The 25,135-nt window shown below is 30.5% G+C and overlaps 1 long non-coding RNA gene across 1 annotated transcript; it reads left to right on the top strand.

Annotated features, from left to right (window-relative positions):
• The first annotated feature begins 674 nt into the window (after window positions 1-674).
• Window positions 675-4,294, top strand: LOC129971472 (uncharacterized). Its single transcript, XR_008784805.1, has 3 exons — window positions 675-803; window positions 2,422-2,639; window positions 4,119-4,294. It is a non-coding gene; the product is annotated as an uncharacterized LOC129971472 (long non-coding RNA).
• Window positions 4,295-25,135: the final 20,841 nt, after the last annotated feature.

Genomic DNA, 25,135 nt, shown 5'->3' with positions numbered 1-25,135 from the left:
ACATCGGTACTGATGTTGCAGCGATGTTTTCTGGTTCCCATTTTGGTTTTACTTGAATATCTTTAATATTCCCCTGTTCTCATACTACATGCTTATTTCAAATTATAGAATATAAAAGACCTTACATTTTTAAGCTTTTATTTTTCTTCACGTTTTAATATTTTTTGCAAATATGGGCTCTAAAGTGATTAAAGTGAAATTTTTGGTGATTTACGATCCCTAGATCATCAAATCCGCATGTTACCAGAATGAAAAGAAATTTAAGAATCTGCTTTCACTTAAAAAAAATTCGTAGTTGAAATAGCATTCGTTATTTTTTGAATTAATTTTTTACAGTTTCTAACAATTTTTCGACTCCATATATTTTTGCGATTTTTACCTACTAAACATCGTTTTGGACCCCATTTTGAATGGTGATTCCTTATTCTCTTGATGCCTTCCATCCCCAATCTGAATTTGTCGGTCGAATTCGGCAACACCCTGTATATATTAAAAGTTTTGATTTAAGACATTTAATTCATTCTTATCGTATTATTCTACCTCTTTTCAAAATGTCATTCAACATTACGTGCTTGATACTTTTGACAGACTTGACTGTGATTTACAAAACCCTTTATTTGTTTATCCCATTGACTTTTAAAGTGAAAACAATAGCCTTTGCAATTATTCGACAGCAAAAGGGAAGATCATTGTCCGAAAAACACCTGTTCCATTACTGACTGTTCCTATTTATGGAAGCATATTTAATAGTTTTCAATACGGCCGAAAAGTATAGAGCTGCGATCTGTAACCTGAGATTTCTGGTAAGTTTGAAGCTTTGTGAGATTCATTCATCTCTAATTTTAATTTCTTTTAAAGACGATTAATTTGCCAGCTAATGTTTACAGATTGCTTCCAAAGCAATATTTTCATATTATTACAGAATATTTTCACAAATATGGCATTGAAAATCATTTATATATTCTAATAATTTTTCAATTACTACTGTAAATTCTCTTGCATTAGTTTTTCCATTGGCATGAAATAGCAAGAAGTGTGAAGAAGCTGTAAAACATTTTATCATGAGGATATCTTCTCAACAACAGAGGCAGGTTGTAAAATATTAACTGAATACATTTCGATGCTAGAATTTCGAAATCTCAATTCCTATCACTTTTAGTATTCATTGGAAGATTAAAAATCTTATTTCGTTTAACAGTTAATGAACAAAAATTAAATCAAAATTAGTTGGAAAAAAATTGTGAAAGCAGATTTTCAAAAAAAATCTTAGCTTTCTTATACATTCATTTTCTTCTTTCTTTTTCTTAGCATTCTATGCATCATTTCATTTACATTCCATTTTTATTTTAATCAAATTGAAATGGTATTCCAAATTAATTAAATGAGTTTATAAAGAGGTTTATCCTTTTCAGGAAGAAAATAATCATTCCGATTATGCTTCCCGTGAGGGAGGAAGTAATTAATTAATAAGTTTTCAACACCTTTCTAATAATCTATGCCTGTGATAGAAATCACGGAATTCCATTCAATATTTGCACATAAAGATGTTCCCAAGAGAAAATTCGTTTTTAATTTATAAGGAAAAATGTTTCATAAAGCATTAAGCAAACAGCGTCTTCTTTTATTAATTTTATTGACTTTTCAGTTTCAATATATTACTACAATTTAATATAATATACTGAACCAAGTAAAAGTCGAGAAGCGCCTTATACCAAGCCTATGATGACATGATTATTTTTGATACTTTCCAAATTTTCAGGTATCGTTGAAGGAAGCATGTCCGCTCACTGATAAATTTAATGTGAAACATTTAAATTGTGAAGACTGTATATAAACGGAATATAGCCTCTAACACAAAATTAACACCGTTTGGAAAGTATAGCCTCTTCGAAAAATTTAAGCATGTCTCTGACGATGATGAAAACAACAATGATTTTTTAAATCAGTGATGACAGTTGAATATGGAGGTACATACAAGAGAGTTTAGACGCATCCCACAAAAACTCAAGTGGGTAGCAGTTTAGATATCTGAATAGCCCATTTAGCAGTACTCTGTGTTTTTCAAAAGGATAACTAATCCACTGAAGTGATTACAGATTGAAAAACCATATCCTCCATGTCCAATCATAGCTCTGCATTACATCGTCTCTTATCAGAATCGAACAAAACATGCTAAAGAATGTTTGACAGGGATTCGCAGACTTCAGATATTGAGCAACACAAGGAATTCATATTCAAATCTTTAAAATTTGCATTCAAAACTGAAGTAAATAAGCTCTTGAAATATGTGTATTTTATATAAATTCGATTGATGCTTATTCCATAGAAAACTTTGAAATCAGTTTCTTTGTTTTGTCTCATGCTGTATATTCTTGATCTGATTACTGAATGGGTGAATGGGTTATAACTTTTTCTTTACAGTACAAGAAACAAAATGAAGTATTTGATATTCCTCCTTTTGCTCACTTTGAGTGCCACAGCTTTTGCGGGAGAAATCCAGCGGGTCTTCCGGATGTTTACAGAAGTTGGATGTGCGAAGACTTATAATTCTATGGACATTAATGAACCCATGTTATTGTGCGGCCAGTGTGTCAGAACGGTGCTTAGTGTAACTAAAGTTAATGATCCGGCATGCGCAGGTGAGAGAGAGCCCTTTTTATCATCATGAGTTTTTACTTTCTCGTATAAGTAGTATAAACAAAGTAAAATAATCGCCAAAAAATTTGAACTCCACATTTTGATGTATCTTCTAGTTTGGACTTTCTTGAGTTCAAAACACATTTTTGGAAATGTCTGTCTGTGTCAAAAATAATTCAAAAACGCTTTGAACCATTCAGTTGAAATTTGGTATATACACCAAATTTGCAGATTTCGATCAAATTTTGAGTCAAATATGTTCAGAGTAAGTCCGTCGGTCCAGATGTTCGAATGAATTAACACGATAATTACAAAACAAAGAGAGTTAGATGGATAAGATACGGTGCTCAGTTTTAACTTCTATACTGTAGACACCTGCCTAACTTGAGCCAAATCCAACTACGGAGTGACGTCTGTCGGTCGATAAGCATATAAACGCGTTAATTCAAAAACGGAATGACTTAAATATATCAAATTATGTATGCATTTCTGGGATGAAACTCCCAAAAACTCGCCAAGGATCACAAGTTAAATTTATTAAAAATGCTAAATTTACGATAAAGGTTAATTTTTCATAACTATTCTGTACCACTGGCATGACAAGTTTTTGGCATGACAAAGTTTATAAGAGAATAACCGAGAAAGATTTTTGGAGACCACTCCCTCTGGTTTAAAAACTTGGGATTTAGTTTTGGAATGCAAATAAAAGCAGAAATTGCAACAACAAAACATAATTTTAAATTATTTTCTCTGTTAAATATTAAGCTATGCTAAAAAAATGCATCTTAATTCATATTTTGAATTTGCAGAATATGTTGGATGTACATTTTTGCGACTAATATTATTCTCCTCCTTTAGTGTTTGAAATTGCCTGAATTGTTTGAATTTTAAAGATGAATTTGAAATGATGTGAATGAAAACTTGAATGATGATAAAATAATGGAACCATTAGTAATCCAACTACGTATATGCTAAAATTTTATTTTTGGTGTAATTTTTAATCATAACTTTTAATAAAAATATGATATTTATATCACAGCAATTATATTAATACGAGACGAGAGCTGATAAAATTTTTGAATAATTCTATCGAATTTTCAAAACACTTAAATAAAAGTTAATTTTTTGCCAAGAATATTTCTGACGAATGACGGTTCTCTTAGTTCACAAAGTGGAATTTTTTTTATAGACATAACGATTTTTTCATAGAATAGACATAACTGAAGAATTTATTGAAATCTTATGATTAAATTTAGAAATGGATTACTGTTTGTTATTCTATTTATTCTCAGTATCCTAATTATCATTTCTATTCCTCATTTTGCTTCGGAAAAATGAAATTTATTTTGATACTTTTTTTCTTGTCTTTAAATGATTTGAAAGCAATAAAATAACTTTAGGCTGGTAAATAAGATTCAGATTTAATTCTAAAACTAGAATTATTGACTAGCTATTAATAATATGTTTCCCCTTTTTAATAGGTATACAATGATCAGCGGCTATCTCCTGGGATGTTTGAAGAAAGTTAGAATGAAGATATGTAATCGAATATATATTTTGCAAAAACAAAATGTTGGCAGATGAAAAATTCAAAAAAATTAAATGTTTTATATAAACTGTGCATAAACATATAAATAAATAATTTTATTTCTTTCTAGCAGTGTTTGTAATTATATGTATTCAAATTAATGAATACACGGATTAATATACAGAGAACATTTCATTTCTCATGTTTACTTTATTTCAAAGTTAATTTTCAAGAAGAAACAGCATTGAAATAAAATAAAAATAATAAATAAATAAAAATAAAAATTTTAATAAAAATAATATAAATAAAATAATTTAATGTTTTGACACCAAGAACGTGATAAACAAATACTATAAAATGGCAATTTAATACATTTCAGTTACAATGATGCATTAAGTTGCACAACCCTATTACTTTTATGATTGTTCCCAAACATTCATGATAAGTAAGATTGATGCAATATAGGGAAAAATATAAAAAGATAATTGTTTGAAATTTTTAGCATCTAGGAAAATATTTTCACTCAAATATTAAAGCTCCTTTTCATAATAATTTATAATCTTAGAGTACAAAATCATAGATGCCATATCACAAACTGAATGACCGGACTGCCGCAACAGCAACACTGGCTGGAATTGTGGTTGAGTCCTGAAGAACATCACTGGACGTTGTACAACAATTTCCTAAGGAAGTACGCCCCGTCATCGGTAGAAGGAGCCAGATCCCCAAATTTTCGTGTACCCACAGGGGTGGCTAGAACCAACCACTATGTCGGAAACTTCTCCTCCTCTATTAAGAGGAGCCCCTCCGTGGGACAATATATAGAATACATATAGATTATTACAAAACATAAATTCCATATAGGAAATTAGGCCTGGCAAAAAATGAGTATAATACTATTGGTGCAAAATAAAATATTTATATGCAGAGAATATTCTTTTCTACGTCAATAAATATTTTACAAAGTATTTTAACGAGGAATTAAGTGGATTTTGATTTTCCTGCTTCTCAACTCATCTTAATAAGAATAATTTACGCTGAAAAATTTTACTGAAATTTTTTTACGGAAAAGAAAAGTTATATTTGACGAGAAATTTCAACGCAATTAATGTTAATGGAGGAAGTACTAATAGATTATGAAATTTCAAATAGAGTATTCTTAGCTTTTAAAATAATTTACCATCACTTAAGAATTAGTATATAGTTTACAATCAAACAATTATTTTAAAAAAAACGTTTACAATCAAACAATTATTATACAAAAAAAAAAAAAAATCACTGATGGTGACATGTGGATCAGTACCCCATTTTTCATGATCACTCATGCAAAAACGCTTTTCTGTTCATCTGCTTAATAAAATACAATTTCAGTAGAATGGAGATTCCAACCATTAGTATAAAAGCCATTAATGACATTAATCTCAAAAGTCAAAGATCTTACGAAGCTATTCATTGAAGAAGTGTACAGCAAGTTAACAAACCCCAAAGTTTCTCGCATATTCTCTAATAAATATGTCATGCCAGAGAACGCCTTACATGGCATTGACGTACAATAGTTGCGAAATACTAACTTTTGGAGGGGATTTAGCATTTTTACTGAATTTGTCGTGTGATCCGTGACAACTTATTTGGCGATTAATCTCTGGCATGCGTTAATAATATCCAAAAGTCGAATTTGTTATTTATATGCGTTTTTTTCCAATTGATTGTAACCAGAATTTAGCACAGAACTACAATTGTAGTCACAAAATCACTCACCAATTTTGATATATTTTAGTCCTTTCGGTATTGATTAATTGTGTTTACATACTTGTGAAAGTATAACCCGATAGATAAAAAATCAACCCATTGCAGAATTTGGCTCGAAATTTGGCTCGACAGGTGTCTACACTATAGATGTTAAATCAGTGTACCGAATATTATCTATTTAATTGTCTTCGTTTAGTAATTTTCGTGACGGCGTCCTGGCACAGGGGTAACGTGTCTTCCCAGTGATCTGGGCGTCCTGGGTTCGATTCCCGGTTCGGGCATGGTTGTTCTTCATTTGTTCTATCTGTGAGAAGTGTGAATGTGCCCCCCCCCTGTAAAAAGGGGTTGTGCAAGCGAATGTGATGCGTGAGTAGCTAAGACATAGTCTTGGCCCTTGTTGGCGCTGCTATAAACAAGAGACGCTCCCTTGCCTTAAAATCGTTGACTACGTCAGCTAGCTTCTCCATCGCAAGTGCCATTATAAACAACAACAAGTAGTTAACTTGTATTCGTACCACCCGACAGATGGATTTCCTCTGAACACATTTTACTCAAAATTGGATAGAAATCTACATATTTTGGATCTACAAATTGAGTGTAAAGATCGTATACCAAATTTCAATCATCTAGCTCAAAGCTGTTTTGAGTTCTCTTTGTCACAGACTTAGATTTTCCAAAAGTGTGTTTTTCGAACTGAGGGAGATCTAAAACATGGTGATTCGTCAAAGTTTCGAGTTAAAATTTGTTGATGATTACTACTACGTATATTTTATACTACGTAGACGAGAAATTAAAAACGGGTATGTTATAATTATAAAAATCAATTAAATTGATAATGACATTACTGATTTTCTTAGGAATGAATAAAAAATTCATGTTAATACATTCCAGCAAAGGTTAATCAAGAATCGAATCCAAATTTTCTCAGTTGGACCATTACTTTTCTTTCCCAGAAAGAAAAAATACCCAGAGATAATATACAGTTTTTTTACTACATATACTGAATAAATGAGCTTATTTCCCCACCATTATTTTTAGCTTTCTGCTATATCTATCAGTCTTATTTTTGAAATTTATTGCCCTAAATATTGTTGTACATGCTCTGGTATGTTATTTCTGGGTTCAAATCTGTGTAAGTGATGGTGTAATATATAATTTAAATTTATTCCGCCTACTGAGATGGCGCCAGTTGAAAGTCTTTTGAAGAAGAAAACAATTTTCTAGAAAATTCCAGTTCTTTACATTCTGATAGAAACATATCTGAGTCGCATTTCATTTCGTAGTTCTTTGTAGGATTTGCAAGATTTTTTTGCAACACTTTGGATGCTATGAATATGCCTTAACGATATTTTTTGGCTTGCAATAGATTATTTAATATATCTAATTTATATCCGTTTTGTTTTGGGATATCCATGAAAACAGATGCTGAACTGGTAAGCATTTATAACTGGTTATTAAGTGGTTTGTTTGTTTGAATTTAGTGATTAACAAATTTGTGCCATAAAAATATTTTTGTTGGAAAATATTATTATACTTTAAAATATATTAGACGGCATGCATCTTCAGAAACAAAACGTATTTCATTGCTTTTATGTATGATTATTGGAGTGTAAAACCTTAGTAATATATATTTCCCATTTACTAGAATATTGAATGAACCATTTTCGAACTAGGAAATCGATCCTTAAGGAAATTTCAGTTGCTTTAAAAATACAAATATCATAATTTCTCGAATACTTTTAGAAATGGTTGAATTAATAATGGGCTAAGGTTAGGATTTAATATTACATTTTTAAAACATTTCTTCATGTAAAGCTCGATTCGGCAGAATGAGTCATAAATTCAACGAGGCAAAACTATTTCGGTCTTTCAGTTACGATTTGCATAATTTTGATTCGAAGTCAGCAAAAAATGAATATTAAGTGATGTGTTCTATTGGTATAAATTATGAAAAGAACTAATTTTGGACCTTTCTTTTAATGGAAAATTAGTGTAAAAATGAGAGAAAATTAGATTGAGGTAAGTTATCTGTTTTTGTTTGCGTATTAAATTTGCCCTATTTTAATGATAACTAAATATTAATTTCTTTTATTCAAACGAATATTTTACAGAACTAACAACGAAACTATTAATTTCTCCAAGTACTTTACGAAACTGTTTACTTCTGTTTTTATCAACGTGTCTTCCGCGACACTATATATTTTTATTTGAAGAATTCATCTGCATTTAAGTGCCTAAACCTTGAAAAATTTTTTTCTCTTAGGACATCAATATTTAATTGACTAGAATATAAGCCATTCTGACTGTAAACGCATATGTTAAGTAAAGAGTTTCGAAGGATATAAGGGTTAGAAATTTGAAAATGAGTTTCCAAATACTACTCGTTTAAATTTTATTTGGAATGTTTTTGGAAGACCCGATAATCTAGAATCCTCATTAACCGAAATCCTAAAACGAAATTGTTCATTTATCGCCCACAGTGAATCATTGAAAGTATCTGAATGCATATAGAATTCATTTCGATTTTTTTAATAAAGATTTTTCATAATTTTTATTTGAATCTTTGACAGGCCATCTATACAGAAGCGACTTTTTTATGATTTAGGTATTAAAATTAATTGTTAATGTGCAATATTTAATTAAAAATGATATTTAAGCCTAACTGGATTTAAATGTTGATTTGTCGGGATTTCAAATGTCTTCCTTTCAGTTCCTACTTATTAAGATGCTAGTTAAAAATTACTCCATATCGTTGATTTAAAAGTTCGCATTTACTCCTGACTTCAAGAAAAAAATGTCACGTTTATTAACAGATAATTAATTGAAGCCATATAAATGTACATGAGTTTCAAATCTATTTCCAAATATCATAGCATGATATTTCAAGTTTGAATCTTCTGACTTCATTAAGCCTGATTGCATCAGCCGTAGCATTTTGTGCGAAGCAAATGATCCATCGTGAAATTCACAGAATGTCGAATTTATATACGTTAAAATATTCAATATTTTGAAATATATAAAAGAATTAATTATTAATGAAGTGAAAATTATTTTTGCTTAGTCGCAAGAAGGTTAATAAAATAACACTGATTATTGCAAATCCTTCAATTTTGTTCGAAGCAATTATATTAAGAAAAAAAGTATAGTACAGCTGTCTGCAACTAATTAAAAAGAATTATGGAAATTAAAGCAGTCAATGAATTTGTATCAATACGGGCTAATTTTTTGAATTTTAAAGTACTGTACAAATGCGTTTTCGGGAGGAGGGAGGCAATATCCTCAATGATAATGATTAAAAGTATCAACTTGCAATTAATTTGAATTAAAAATCAAGTTTTATAAAATTCTCAATTTTAGAATGTTTATTTAGTTGTGTTCAAAAAGAAAGGTTAAGTTTCTACAAATGACTGAGCTTAATCCAGTAATTCTAGATCTAATAGGTTGTTGAATATGTTAAGTGGCCTGCACAATTATCTAAAGAAGGTACTCGATTTTAAATCATGTTATCCAACTTTTAACTATAAAAGGCTTTCATGAAACTTAAACTACTGAAATCAACCTTTAGAAGTCTTTGTGGATTATCATTTGGTCTCCCAATTTGTAAGTCCTTCCGTTGTATAATACAGAGATAAGTACATGAAATTTTGGAGGTACTCATGTTTACGAAATACACTTCGAGATTTTATTTAAAACAATACATTGCAAGTTTACAAAGCCAGTGTAAAATGAGTTTCAGAATCTTGCAACCTCAGAAATGAGAGGAAGGTTAAAGGGTATACGAGTAATATAAGAGTAATATAAATATACTGAATATACGAGTAAAACTAAAGCAGATTCTTGTATGTTATCTATATTATGCAAATTGCTGCGCTTTTTGTAAGACTATTGCTTAGTTAGCAGCTGAAAATGTACAACAAATCTCTTTTTATATGCGCAGTAATTAATCAAATTTTTCTCTTTATTTCGCAGGTAAACAATGTGGAATGTGGAAAAGTATCCTTGTGTCCAATACTCCTTTAAGTATGGTATTTCAAGACCTTTTCAAGCCTTCAGTAGGAAAGTCTCTGGCAAGCTCTCGATGCAACTTACAGTACTAGACACAATTTGTCTTTAAAAAAATATCAACATTTCTATGCCACTGAACGACGGCCATTTATTGGACAGAAAGCAAGACAATCTTTTGATGTTTTCCTTTGTCATGTTGGACTATCACAGGTTCGTTCATAAAAGTTCAGCTTTTTTGCCACTCAATAGCCATATATCTGTAATGTTCGAAGATCGTGAATATTTCTTCAGTATTCATTTGGAAACTAGTATTTCAGATTCAAATGCATTTTAGTAGCTTTCGAATTAGTCAATCTTTTCAATGAGGCACCCTTTTAAAGAAATAATTTCATTTATTTAAATGAATTTTTTTAATTAAGCAGTATTTCTTTTAATCCGCTGGAGCTGAAAAGAAAAATTTAAATATTTGATTTTATTCTAATCATTTCTAATTTTGCAAATTAAATATTAACTTTAAAATAAAACTATATTTCACTTTTATTTCGGGCTGTCACTGACGTCGCTGCTGATTTTTGATACAATTTAATAAGTTCATCGGTAATAATTCAATCATAAGTTCATTTAATGATAAGTCCAGTGAAATTTATTTTCAGGATACTTCTAACCATCTTGAACGTTCCTTCCAATGTATTTGCAATTTCTTGAGCTTCTTCGTAGCTATGCTGCCCTGTTTAGATCTTTCAAATATGATAGAAATTTGATATTTTCAATTTAAGCCAATCATGTTTGTTCATCCAAATTAAAATTTGACGAATCCCAGTGTATGGAATAAATATTTTAGCTTTTATCTAATTATGAGTGAGATTGAATCCCTGCGTAAGTTCAGCTTCTCAACTGTTTTACTTCGCTGAATCTCTATATGCGCTCCCTCGTATTCAAATTGCTCAACTGTTCCATTAAATCGGATTTCCCATGTCATTCAAGATAAATTGTTTCTTTACAGGATAGGCTTAGTTTTAAATTCATATAATTACTCGTATATAAATTTTGCTTTATAGATTAAAAAAATAAAATTCTACACCATAAAGAGAATAAACAGTGTGTAAAGTGTGCGATTATCTTTTTAAAATGCTCAAAGTAATTTGCAATTTTAGACAAACGTATTTTCAACTATGAGTTTAAAAAGTCAAATCCTTATTCATTGATTTTCAGATCATTTGAAGTTGCGATTCATTTCAGTAAGCGTGAAATCGATTTTCCAGTGCTGCATTTCATTGGATTGGATCCGTGTTAAGATAGAAGGAATTATGGAAGTTTTAAAAATTACTGACCATTCTATGGGATTCTAAATATTTACCGCCAATTTTCGTATTGGAGAAAATTTTGAATATTATTTTGACCATGATAATTTTGCTAAGTAAAGAATTTCGCGTTTTTGCATATTATAGTATTCCTAATGAAATGCGATGTCTTTCAATAGATGTAAGAACTTATTATAATTATTCGTTAAAGATATTACTTTGTGCAGCAATTACAAACTTGAGTAGATGGATTTGATTGTATTAACATATCAAAAAAATCCTTTGATTGAAATTTAATAAAAGGTTTCTGTATATATTTTTAGTTAATTTTTAGTTTGAAATGATTTTATAAATTGCCTTTAAGTTTCTTTATTTCGTCATTTGAAATTGAAACAAAACTATTTGGTTTTGCATTCATCTAAGAATTTCAAAATTGTCATTTTCAAGATTTCAAATTCCAAAGCGTAACACTTAAATTCAGTTTAGATTTTGAAGTTTTAAATATTTCATTTCCATAATGCCTACAAAAGTCGTTTCTATTGAACATTTAGACAATTAAAATATTTTATTCATGTTCTCAGAATTATACTAAACCTTAATTGTGACTGGCATCTGCACGCCCTATTTTTTTGCCCTGATCAGAAAATCCCTAAACTTAAAAGCAATAATTCATTAATTATTCATAGTTTAATAAAGTATAATCATTAAGGATTTTAAAAAACATAACGTAACTTGAAAATCTGATTTTATAACAAATAAAACGATCTATCGAAAATTTCCATCGAATTGTATATCAATTTTTCTTTGAAAAGTTTCCTTAAGTTGTCCTTGAATTTCAAAATTTCAGTGTTTACAATTGAGTAAAATTTTTTTTGTGTATTATCCATTTGAAAATACACAAGGCCAAGAATAAAGAATCAAGGCTTTAAAATTCCAAACCATAAGAATGTTTTGTGTAATTGGGAAATCATTCTCTAGACGAAATCTTGATGAATCATTCTTTATCCGAAATACATTTTTAAATTTATTGAAATGAAATTGCGTATACATTATTCGTGCAATTTTTCCTTTCAGCATTTAATCCATTAATAATTGATGAATCGCATAAATCAATGTATACACCAAAGCAGAACGAGTAATTTCTGGCAATGAAATTATCTTGGAATTAAAGGACTGATCCACGATCATAAACTGTCAGACTTGATGGATTGGTAATGAGATCTGGTAAAAGTCGAGTTTTAAATTGTTAAACCCTTGGATGTTAGGAACCTACTCATGAATTATGGAAAGCTAACTGTTGAAGGGTGTCAAAATAGTAATAAATGGTGCTGGCCTCGTAATGTTTTCTATTCCCAATTTTTTTGTGAAATATTTGCTGTCTAAGACGTCTTTTAATCTAAATGCAATGAAATGCATCCCATTAATCTTGCCGAAGTATGAACAGCTTTAAATGGCAAATTATCTATGGAAAAAGTTCTATTGTTCCACGTTATGCAAGGATTTGATTGCAAAATATCGATAAAACCATAAATGTATAGAACGGATAATGACGTCGTAGAGAGAACATTGGAAAGTGGAAAATTGTAATGCTTGGAGTGAAGGAAGATTGACATGCAAGAGTGATTAATGTTGGGAATTAAAATCCTGAGGGATAGGCATGTTTGTGGGGGAAGAGATGACCGGCAGATAAGTGTTATAATAATGAATTTCTGGTGATAGGAAATGTGGGCGAAAAGTTGGGAAATGAGTGAGGATGTTGGCTTTTTATGTCGTGATGGGAAATGATTGATTTGTTTGTCGTGGTGGTACGGGAAATGAGTGAGTGTGGCTTGTTTTCTGTGGTGGGGTGTGTGCGGGAAATGAGTGAGTGTGGCTTGTTTTCTGTGGTGGGGTGTGTGCGGGAAATGAGTGAGTGTGGCTGGTTTTCTGTGGTGGGGTGTGTAAGGGAAATGAGTGTGGCTGGTTTTCTGTGGTGGGGTGTGCGGGAAATGAGTGTGGCTGGTTTTTTTGTGGTGGGGTGTGTGCGGGAAATGAGTGTGGCTGGTTTTTTGTGGTGGGGTGTGTGCGGGAAATGAGTGTGGCTGGTTTTTTTGTGGTGGGGTGTGTGCGGGAAATGAGTGTGGCTGGTTTTTTTGTGGTGGGGTGTGTGCGGGAAATGAGTGTGGCTGGTTTTTTTGTGGTGGGGTGTGTGCGGGAAATGAGTGTGGCTGGTTTTTTTGTGGTGGGGTGTGTGCGGGAAATGAGTGTGGCTGGTTTTTTTGTGGTGGGGTGTGTGCGGGAAATGAGTGTGGCTGGTTTTTTTGTGGTGGGGTGTGTGCGGGAAATGAGTGTGGCTGGTTTTTTTGTGGTGGGGTGTGTGCGGCAAATGAGTGTGGCTGGTTTTGTGGTGGGGTGTGTGCGGCAAATGAGTGTGGCTGGTTTTGTGGTGGGGTGTGTGCGGCAAATGAGTGTGGCTGGTTTTGTGGTGGGGTGTGTGCGGCAAATGAGTGTGGCTGGTTTTTTTGTGGTGGGGTGTGTGCGGCAAATGAGTGTGGCTGGTTTTTTTGTGGTGGGGTGTGTGCGGCAAATGAGTGTGGCTGGTTTTTTTGTGGTGGGGTGTGTGCGGCAAATGAGTGTGGCTGGTTTTTTTGTGGTGGGGTGTGTGCGGCAAATGAGTGTGGCTGGTTTTTTTGTGGTGGGGTGTGTGCGGCAAATGAGTGTGGCTGGTTTTTTTGTGGTGTGTGTGCGGCAAATGAGTGTGGCTGGTTTTTTTGTGGTGTGTGTGCGGCAAATGAGTGTGGCTGGTTTTTTTGTGGTGTGTGTGCGGCAAATGAGTGGCTGGTTTTTTTGTGGTGGGGTGTGTGCGGCAAATGAGTGGCTGGTTTTTTTGTGGTGGGGTGTGTGCGGCAAATGAGTGGCTGGTTTTTTTGTGGTGGGGTGTGTGCGGCAAATGAGTGTGGCTGGTTTTTTTGTGGTGGGGTGTGTGCGGGAAATGAGTGGCTTGTTTTTTGTCTTGATGGGAAATGAGTGTGAGAGTGGGGCTTGTTTTTTGTCGTGATGGGAAATGAGTGTGAGAGTGGGGCTTGTTTTTTGTCGTGATGGGAAATGAGTGTGAGAGTGGGGCTTGTTTTTTGTCGTGATGGGAAATGAGTGTGAGAGTGGGGCTTGTTTTTTGTCGTGATGGGAAATGAGTGTGAGAGTGGGGCTTGTTTTTTGTCGTGATGGGAAATGAGTGTGAGAGTGGGGCTTGTTTTTTGTCGTGATGGGAAATGAGTGAAATGTGATGGTGAGTAGGAAAAAGGTTGAGAATTGTGGCCTTATGAGGATCTGATTTCTTGTGGATAGAGAGTATATATTAAACGAAAAGCAAATGAAAGCTGTAGTTTGGTGAATGCTGGATCCCGATTAAGGGTATTTTCAATTAAAATGTTATAATCGTGAGTTGAAGGAAGTAAAACAAAAACTTGGATCGTTGCAGGAATCAGTTTATTGAAAGAATGCGTAATAGAATTATTCTAATCATAAAATGTAATCTTATTGTTGATACTGTACGTAAGGGAATTACTTCTGCTATATTTTTTGATAGGAAAAAATATAATGGAAAGCCTTATCGATTAAACGTTCTTTTTGTAATGAGACCCATATTTCTTCAGCATATTACGCTATTAAATCAAGATAAACTCTCAGCATCACATCATTCGAACTTTCCATTCATACGTCGAATATTGAAGTAATTTTTTTCAAACCGAAGTTTGGATTAAAACAATTTTGACTCTGGATTTCTGAATTAATGCATGTTGTGACGCCAATCTAATTTGTTTATATATTGAATTTAAATTCTATTCGCTTAATCTTCAACTTATTGTAGGGACGCCGATTGTTCATAACATTTTAATAGGTCATATAGGCTTGAATAGACATCGACTGAAGTATCATTTGTTTAATTTTAACGATTTTTTTTCATAGGATAAGATCTATGTGCTAATTTCATGTCATTGAAAGTCGTTGTTTTTCTCTAATTTTTAGTTTCTATCTGGTGATTTTCTCCTTTAAAATTCGTTTTAGTAACATTGTTGCCAGTTTATTTTTCTTTAGCTAAAGCAATAATTTTTAATTGCTAGCTCGTCCAGGCATTTGTTTCTTAGTTTCCGGAGTAGCTAATTCCCTTCGAGTATTTTTCTCTAAAAAATAAAATGACATTTTATTTGTTTTATAACTTTAAAAAGCTTTATTGTTAATATACATTATTTTAGAATCTGAAATTTTAGGTTTATTCAACCCATGTATAATAAGTTTTGATAAATTTTTGTTAATCAAATTTTGGAAATTTAATGATAGGTTCTGAAAATTTACTCCAAACCAGATTAACATAACTAAAAATATGTAGAATGAACTGCTAAAAATTTTGATTAGTGGTAACTTATAAAAGCTTCTCACAATTCTAATTGTTTATACCGATAGTTGCAATGCATAGCGATTGTAAAAAATAATTGTAATAAGTTTTAAATGCTGTCGAGTTTCAAGTAAATCGCATTTTACTTATGAAAATTGTAATATGCAGAAAGTATGCGCAATTTGTATTTCAATAAAGCTCTCATGATTAAATTCGAAAAAATTATTTGGCTCGGAAAACCTATTTGAAGTCAAATCACTAATTTAAATGCTTTATAAATGCTTAAGTTGCTTATAGGTTTTAGTATTTTCATATTTTCTTTAACATTCCCTGAATCCAATCATGGTTTAACCACTTAACTGTTTTGTCCGAGTGCCATACGTGCATCGATTTATCGAATTTTGATAGTTGCAAGCAAAAAAATAAGCCATTCAGATGATTATAATTCAATATTAAAATTACTTCAAATACATAGATAAGTCAAGTATGCAATGGATTTCTATTTGAATCAAAATAAGAAAATATTCGCAAAATATAAGGTGTCATCTTATTAGATAGTAAAGAAAATGAAACAGTTAAGGGGTTAATCGATTAGTCTCTTTCTAAGAAGTACTCATTTTCAGTACATTTGAAAGCGGTTTGCGACTCCAAAAATAATTCGATGTTTTATTTAAATTATTTTATTTGTAATCATCAGTTTAATTATTTATTTATGCAATTTACTTCGGTCATTTTGCTAAAATGCTTAATTCATTCTCTTTTCATGATCTTTACAATTATTTTTCAACCTACAATGCAAAAGTTAGTCCAATAGATGTTGCAATTTTTAAATGTTCATTATCCCTTTCTATAAAAAATCTTCAACTTAAGAAAAATCTTAACTGAATTTTTAAAAAGATAGCTATTTCATTTTGGTACGGCCCTAATACGGTGTTTTAAAAACTAACTGAATATATTAAGAGCTCTGATCTGATAAAATGCAAGTTTTATAATTTCTCGTAAGTAGGTTGAATAGGGACATGTTCAGAAAATATGAATAGGATTTTGGATTGTCTTAATGATCTGACCTCGGCAAAATTGGAGTTGAGGTAAAATTCCCAATGCATTGGATGGAACTTTCAAAATGGTTTAAAAATATCCCGTAAAGACATTATCATAGGAGTTAATTGTGATCATAAAGACAAAAATAGTTTCGGTGTCTAATGGATGAAATAATCACAATATCAAAATGTCTATCGTAAACAGGAAGAAAGATTTAAATCGGCTTTTGAACTTATTTGAGTAATTAAAATTCATCTTTTTAATTGGAAACCATAGCAGAGAAACTTAAAGAATTTTGGGAATTCATTCAAAAGCTATAATTTGTTTTACGATTTGTAAGTAAATTACAAGCAGAGAACTTAATTCTTAAACATTTGCATTTTTTAAAGCTTCCAAAATACATTTGAATCTAAATCTGGATATTCTGAATGAGTACGAAGAAAATATTTCTAATCTTCGAATTTTCCACCGAAACAACCGTCTGGAGGCGAAGGTATTTAGGTCAAATGGATTTCTTGATGTAGACCTGTGCGACAGAAGTGGAAAATCCTGGTTAAAGTATTTTGTGCTGTTATTATTGAACGAAAAAAATTAATGTAATTGATGGCATTCTTGGAGGTTACAAAAAATCCATGTGGTTGAAATTCTTCGTGTAGTACGAGTTAGATGTTGTATTTAAGTTAGAGGCAAGAGCAAGTTTCGATCGGACTTTTCCAAACGAAAAATGAAGATAAATTGCAGCGTATTCTTATTATTGAGCAGGATACCGCAGAGAAGTAATTATTCAAATCTTCAATAGCGGCATATTTTCCACTTGTAAGGCAACCATCTTCTTGGATCCAGATAAAAATTCGAATGACTCCAGTTATTTTTGGAAGATGTCTGGAAGGAAGATATCAAATGAACTAGGTAAGTTGCTAAATTATAATTGTAAAGCTGTAACTAAATGATCTAAACAAATTTTAGATATTTAAACATTTTTTCCTTTTTATTTTGAAAGGCACTCATCAATTTCATTTCATTCTTCACATGCTGATGCCGTTTTGCTAAATTACTGCTTACAGTGCTATTTCCTCCTCAGCTCCATGGACATCTTCGAGAGCTAAAAACTGAGCTGGATGTGGAGGAAAATATTTTTTGAACGATTGCATCAAAGTGTTAGTAATTCAAAGGAATGGTAAGCTTTTATATTATAATATATGCAAAACATTTAAAAGAAATATTTTTAAGTATTTATATTCTTGATTATTCCTGACATGTGAAAAAAATCTATTCATTTTATTCTGAATTTTCCCTCCTTCAAAGGGAATAAATACACATAGCTGAGGAAGGGGTTCTAGGGCTTGTTATCAAATTTCCTTAAAATTTTTATCTAAATTTTGCATTGCATTTAAAATAACTCACTGCAAATAATTTCTAGTCCAAAAGACAGCAGAATTGTGACATTACTATGTTCACATTACCATCTTCAAATAAGGAACATTGTATTATTCAGTCTCCTTCATAACGCATTTTCTAGATTCATATTTCCAGATTCATTCTTGAATTATTTGATTTTGAGAAGTTTTTATCTATTCATTTCCATTTCACAGTAACCTTGAGAAATTCCAACTGGCTTATATTAAAATCTTTTTAACTTTTTTTTTTTCAGGATTCAAGATTTGATCATGACCAAACATGCAAGGTTGAATAAATATGAAGTTATATTTAAATGTTAAGCATTTAAGTAAATTACATATGGAGATCCATAAAGATCCAAGTGTGGATGATTTGTCAAATTTGTGACATTATACCAACTTCAACATATGTTATTAAAGTGCTTTGATACAAACCAACTATATATAGATAGAAATGTCTCAGTAAAGCGAAAATGTGATACTTCATGCAATCAGCATTATTTTTGGAAGTCTGTGCATCTTTAAACGCTTTTTTGAAAGGATCGTTGATATTGAATATCATTTGGCTTTAACAGGGGCAGAAGTTGAAACCCAATATCGTCATAGCGCGCTAAAAATAAACTTAGTGGAAAGTAACACAAATAGAGTTGCATTTCAGGTGGTTGAAAAGAACTTCTTGAGGAATGAAGGCAAAATTAACCGGCAATGTATCGCATAAAGAATTGCTCAGAGGAACTGAATGATGTAGCTATAAAAGAAAATGTCATTATTTACACACTTTGAGAGATTTTTAATCATTATGCAAATATTTAACTTTTGAAACTGTCCTTTATTATAAAAACTTATATTACATGAATTTTTGTGCATTTATTTTCAATTATGTTTGTGGTATTCAAAACAAATTTTGTATGAAATAATATTGCATTTATTGCCCTGAAGTTTTGACACAAATTAAGACTGAAAAATGAATATCCTCATGCATATTCTGTTCTTATTTTAATTTGGCAATAATCCAGAATAGTTATGAACTGTGTTGATCTTGTCACAAGAACTGTAAAATATTTTGAATGCCATATAGTATCGTGGAAATACTGTAACAATATTGTTCGACATCTTGCGCTTAAGGGGTGTACATTCAAAGCATATTGAAACCAAAACATTTATAGTAAATTTCGCCTGTAATCTTGATTCACTTTTCCAGTACTGTCCAAGTTTTAGATACAATTTTCTAATACTGTAGCTATGAAAATGCAATAGTAATCATGTTTGTCGTTACAGGTTTATTAATATCTTTTACTTATAAAGTTGTAACGTACTTGTACAGGATTTTCTTAATTGAAGTAACAGCTTCTAGAATTATAATTACCAAAATAACTCCATAATTATTGTAGCTATGGAAAACACTTTTATGCCTTTTTAGGAATTTCATTGTAATTGATGCTTATTGGAACTTAAGAGAAATATTTTAAATAGAAACCTACTTCCAATTGTTTCTGAAAGCTTTAAAAATTTACCACCCTACTGAAATTAATTTCCTTGAATGGAAGTTTTTGTTTTAAATTTTAGCAGAATTTCCTCCAGAATTCATGCAAATTTCAGCATTTCAGTTAAAAAAAAAAATCATTTTGTTTTTCCTTCAAATATGCAATAGAAATGAAAACGAAATCCGCGCCTTCATAATTTTGTGCTATTTCAAATATTTATTTTTTGGAAGAGAAATTATTTCAAATTCTACAAATGTAATATATTTCCAATAATGAACTGTTTTATTTGCTGTATATTTTGTTTGTTATATAGATGTTTGTATAACGATCTCGAGATCTGTTTTGGTTTAAAGATATCGGATTTTAAGCGGAAGGTTTTCAGAATTATTCAATCAAATAATTAAAGTTTCTGCATGAGCTCACTTTATGGTCATGCGTCCAAAATAAATTTTAAGTTGTGTTTGAGTAGTTATTTATGCTGAATAAAATTTTTCTCTGTAGAATAAATGGGAAAAAATAAGGCAAAGAAATTTGAGCAGTGCTAAAAAAATCTTTTATTTCAATATTGATAAAAAGATTTAACTGAAAGTAAAATAAAAATAATTAACGGATATTGTTGATGTTGCTATCATGTTTGTACAAATGATTTTGTATACTGATTAAAACTTTGGATTAGCAAGTATTTAATGTGAATGTAATTGAAAAATTTTGTGTATTTCACTTTTTATGAACTTTCATTAGTTTATAAAACCAGAAAATTATTAGTAACTCGAATGTAATGCACAATAATTTATTGTGCACAATTATATTTACATTTAACTATTAAATGTAACTATATAAAATAATTAAATTTAAATATTTAACTTACTCTAAACTTTAATTCTGTTATTTGTAAATATGCTAGGGAATATTCATTGCATCCATTTACTCTTTTAAACTAGTTATTTTAATAGTTGTTATATTTAAAAACAAATATTTAGTATTTAATATTTTAAGTCCGAAGTATTTTAGCTACATCTAATTGTCATGAAAGCGGTTTTTGAGAAATATGCTCTCATAATCTAAGCTTTAAAGAAATATTTAAGTTCTTGGAAAAAGGATTATTGATTGGCTCGGCCGGCCAGTCAATCAAGAATCCTTTGAATTCTCAAAAATATTAATTGATCGCCATGTCTGATCAACATGGCGATCAATGTGTTTAAGGATAAAATGTGTCGCTTTCGTTTGACCGAGGTAAATTGTATATGGACAACTTTTTAAGAATAAAATGTAGTATTTTCTTTTTTAAATCTAAATATCGAATGGATGCGATGAATTCTAAATAGCGTCGCCGTAGATTATTTTTCTTTTAAATTCTTTTTATTATCGATGTGAAAGCTTATATTATAAATTATATTTTCATTAGAATTGCATTCCTACAAATTATTGGATTTAAAATTTATTTATTAAATGATTAAAAGGATAACTTATTAAATAATTAAAATAAATGCAGTATGATCTGGAACAAATGATTAATTTTAAAGAAATGATTAATCTGCATTAAATGAACAATTTTTTGTATGGAGTTACTCCTTTTTTAAATTTTTACTTGTGATTTCTTGTATTTCAAATTACTTGTATTTTAGTTGTCATAGATTCGTAAACTTGTGAGAGGCTTAAATATAATAATGTTTTAATTATATTATTAAATGAATACTTTGACTTTTGTTCGATTTCTTATCAAGCTCATTCAACAAAATAGAATTGTATCTTATTTAAAATGCATCTAGGATCTTCATAGCTGTAATCTTGTATATGTTTCTTTGTATGCCAATAAAGTTTTTTTATACGTATATATCATGACTTAGTATTTTATTTAACATGTTGTTACTCATACCATTGTCTTCCGCTTGTATTTTATAATTAATATCTGATTTGATGTCTTTCTATAGTTATTGGATGGTACAGAAGTAGTAACCAAATTGAATGGAAGCTTTGGATCACAAGCAGGAGTCATGATAGTGAACATAATTTATTGCAAATTTTATTAAATCTATCGTGTTAATTATTAATAAGGATACTTCATAATTTATTTCCCGTAGTGAACATAATTCATTGAAAATTTTAATCTATTGTGTTTATTAATAAATAGACGTCAATTTATTTTCTGTAAATTATAAATGCGAATAGTTTTAACATTCTATTTGACTGTATTTATCAAATATGCCCATAGAAACTACAATAAGAACAAGGATGGGTGTGTCTGATTTCTGGAAGACAGCTCGAATAGAACTAAAAGTAAAAATGCATACTCTAAGTGAAGAATGTTTCATTTCAAATCTATTTCTCGAAAGATTTCGTGAATAGTTTTGGTCTAAGGAACAATTTATTTTTCTGGTACAATAAAAATAAATTGATATTTATTTTACAATGATATTAATAGAGCATTAATTGCACATTAATTTTGAGAATTAGACTGGAAACGAAATATGGAACTATTTTTCTGTTCTCCATTTTGTCATGTGATATGTTAGATATTTCTCTGAATGGTTATTATTGATTATAAAATGCAGTTACGAATAGAATATTGTATATTAACATTTCTATTTATATGGTTATATTTTTGAAGTGCTAGAAATGCCGATGAATGATAACGAAATGCAATTTTGAATTGCTTTTTTACAACTCGTTAAATTATACGTTAATCTTGAGAAGCAAATTTGAGAAAAAATTGGCAGGTAATGGCACGCTCATTATGGAACAACTGTTTCAGGTGATTTGGTCACTAAAATACTTGTAGATATTGTGCTTAAAAATTAATATTATCTATAATGGAACAAAGAGGATATAGAACTGAAGAAATGCACATTTATTTGTTTGATATATGTATTCCTTAATAAAGTCAAAACATCCGATTAAAAACTTCCATGCATCATATAAGACTTCGACACAACTTTTGTGTGTGTTTATGCACACGTGGGGGAAAGTTTATTAGTTTTTTCCTATAAGCACAGAAGATGCAAAATACTGATATTATAATTGGAACATAGTTTGTTTTTCGTCTTTTTTTTCATTTGTATTTAGCTTCATTTCGATACTACTGGCTTGCTGGTTGTATAAAAGTAAACCCGTAGGAGGGATGTGCCTTAGATCCAGTTTTAGAAAGGGTCACAGGAATGAAGCAAAGCAATATTTAATATTTTATTTATGTAGACCCAAATGGGACAGGAAGTGGGAGGGATGCCCTTATCCTGCTGAGGCTTCCAATTGCGTAAGCGAAAATAAGTATTCAATTAAAAACATTTTTAATATTTTCTTATGAAAAACTTTTTAATTTTTTTTTTTTTTTTTTTTTTTTTTTTGTACTTGCATCGCGACTTGAAAACTTTCCGTTATCTATTTTTTGGTTTCTGTTTCTGAAACAAGTTACGGTAAGAACAGGACCTCAGTAATAAATGCTGTTCAAAATTTGTCTTGCTGCTAGTAGGTCACTTGAAGTATCCTATAACTCTATTTTGGGACTGTTGAAATGAAAAATTTGGAAGAAAAATGTTTGGAAATATATATGTAAATTTGCTATTAAAGGTGCTAATTAAATTCTTTTAGTATAATTATGCATATAGAGCTCTAAATTGACTCATTATATAGGTGGTATTGATTGGTTGAAATAATTTCGAATTAAATCAATTCTTATCATAAATGTTTGTATCGGTGAAACAGCTCTACACGAGTTGCCTAATAGAGGACCTACTATGTGAAGAATTATCTATGTGGAGAATTATTGTACTTTTGTTTATATCCCGAGAACTGCCGAAAATATGACCCACAATTCAGTTGAAAAGTCAAAGAGCCATCAATAAAAGTGTAAAAATAAATCATTGTGCAAAATAAGCTGATAAAAAAATCATACTAATCATCCTAAGGTATCTACAAAGGATGAGACTGCATAGCAAATTTTATCTATTGCCACCAACTAATGTTTTCCACGTGTATGTTAATGCAATCTATTCAAATCAGAAACGAACATTTTCGAAATCGTTGCATAATTTAAGCAAAGGAAAAGGATAAACTGTAATGAAATTAATTTCACGATTCTTATATAAATTCTTATATATTCCTGATTATATGAAGTCGATGAATTTTTGTTTTTTTGGGTATGAATTATAAAAGTTATTGTCTGTAGTGACTGATTTTTATTGGGAAAATATCAACTGGAAGGAAACCAACTTTATGAAAGACGATATTTGCACTTTAGCTTTATGGTCTACATATTAGTAAAGTATATATTTAGGTTAATATAAGTTTAATGTATTTGTGTGGTAATTTTGGTTTTCTTTACATTCAGCTTTAAGAAATGCGTTCCTAAACATAACTTTATGAGGATGGTCAATATAAACAAACGTGTCTCAATTTATGTTCCTATCGTTTTTTCATTAGGTTCAGAAAATAAGATGTAAAATATTTCTTTGAGAAATTATTATGCAACCAAATTAAAACTAAGAAAATTCAATTACTTTATCACAATGGATTTTGTGAAAAAAACAACAGAATATTTGAGTTTGATTTTATTTGATTGTGAATGCAGAAAATAATGGAATAAGCATAATAATAATAATATTCAAAGATCATTCGATTTCATAATTTTAAGTAACCAATGAATTTTTAGAATTTTATAATATATAAAATAAATGATGAAACCTCTTGTGTGAATTTGCAGTCTTGAGAAGATGCCTCTCATTTAGAAATCGGCAATTCTTTCAAATGTCTCATCAAATACTTCGGAATTATCTCGTCAGATCTAGTTGGATAAAAAGAAAAGAAATTTGTTAAAAATAATATTTTATCGCCTTCAGGATTTTAATATTAATATATTTAAAATAGAATGAATATCTTCACTTTAGATTCTTTACGAATGCTTTGAACAAAGAAAAGACTTTATAGAGGCTAGAATTATATGCAGTTTATTAGGGCCAGCTTCTGTGCTTTTGGTACCCGATACGAAATAATTGTGCTCCTTTCCCATCTCTGTATATATATATATAGTATAATGGTACATACATTTAACGCTCAATAAACTCTAACTATACAAATATTTTTTCGGTGTAATGTATATTTAAAACGCAGTAGAAGAGGGAAAATAGTATGAAGTTAAGAATAGTAGATAGCTCGCAGTTTTTCTCTCTCATAATATAAAGAAAAAGAAATGAGTTCTCTTACAGACTCAATATCAATAATTTTCGTTAGCTTTCTATATGTTGTCCTTTATGATATGTTCCAGCCGACAATCATTATGAAGAGTGCAAATTTTCAAATTTATATTCAGGAAATGGTGTTCTTATATGTTTGGTATCCTATGCCGTGGCAGAGGCTATTCATTTCTAGAGCCGATCCTATGATGGAAGGCGTTTCAAACGAAGCGAAAATAAATGCTTTTACCTTCCAAAGTGTTAATGAAGGAAGAAAATTCAAAGATATTTTCTGTTTATTTCATTAAAATAGAAAGATTGCACTATTAAATTATGTAACTTATACATCAAAATTATGATTTTTTTCCCCCGGTGATAAAGTTTTATCTTGGATAACCTTGAATGCCTTTCATTCATTCTCAGCGAGGATTAATACAACAATTTGTTTCATATACA

This window comes from Argiope bruennichi, chromosome 1 (genome assembly GCF_947563725.1).
Source record: "Argiope bruennichi chromosome 1, qqArgBrue1.1, whole genome shotgun sequence".
NCBI classification, from domain to species: domain Eukaryota; kingdom Metazoa; phylum Arthropoda; class Arachnida; order Araneae; family Araneidae; genus Argiope; species Argiope bruennichi.
The sequence above is the reverse complement of the archived record's forward strand: the minus strand, read 5'-3'. Positions and strand labels throughout refer to the sequence as shown.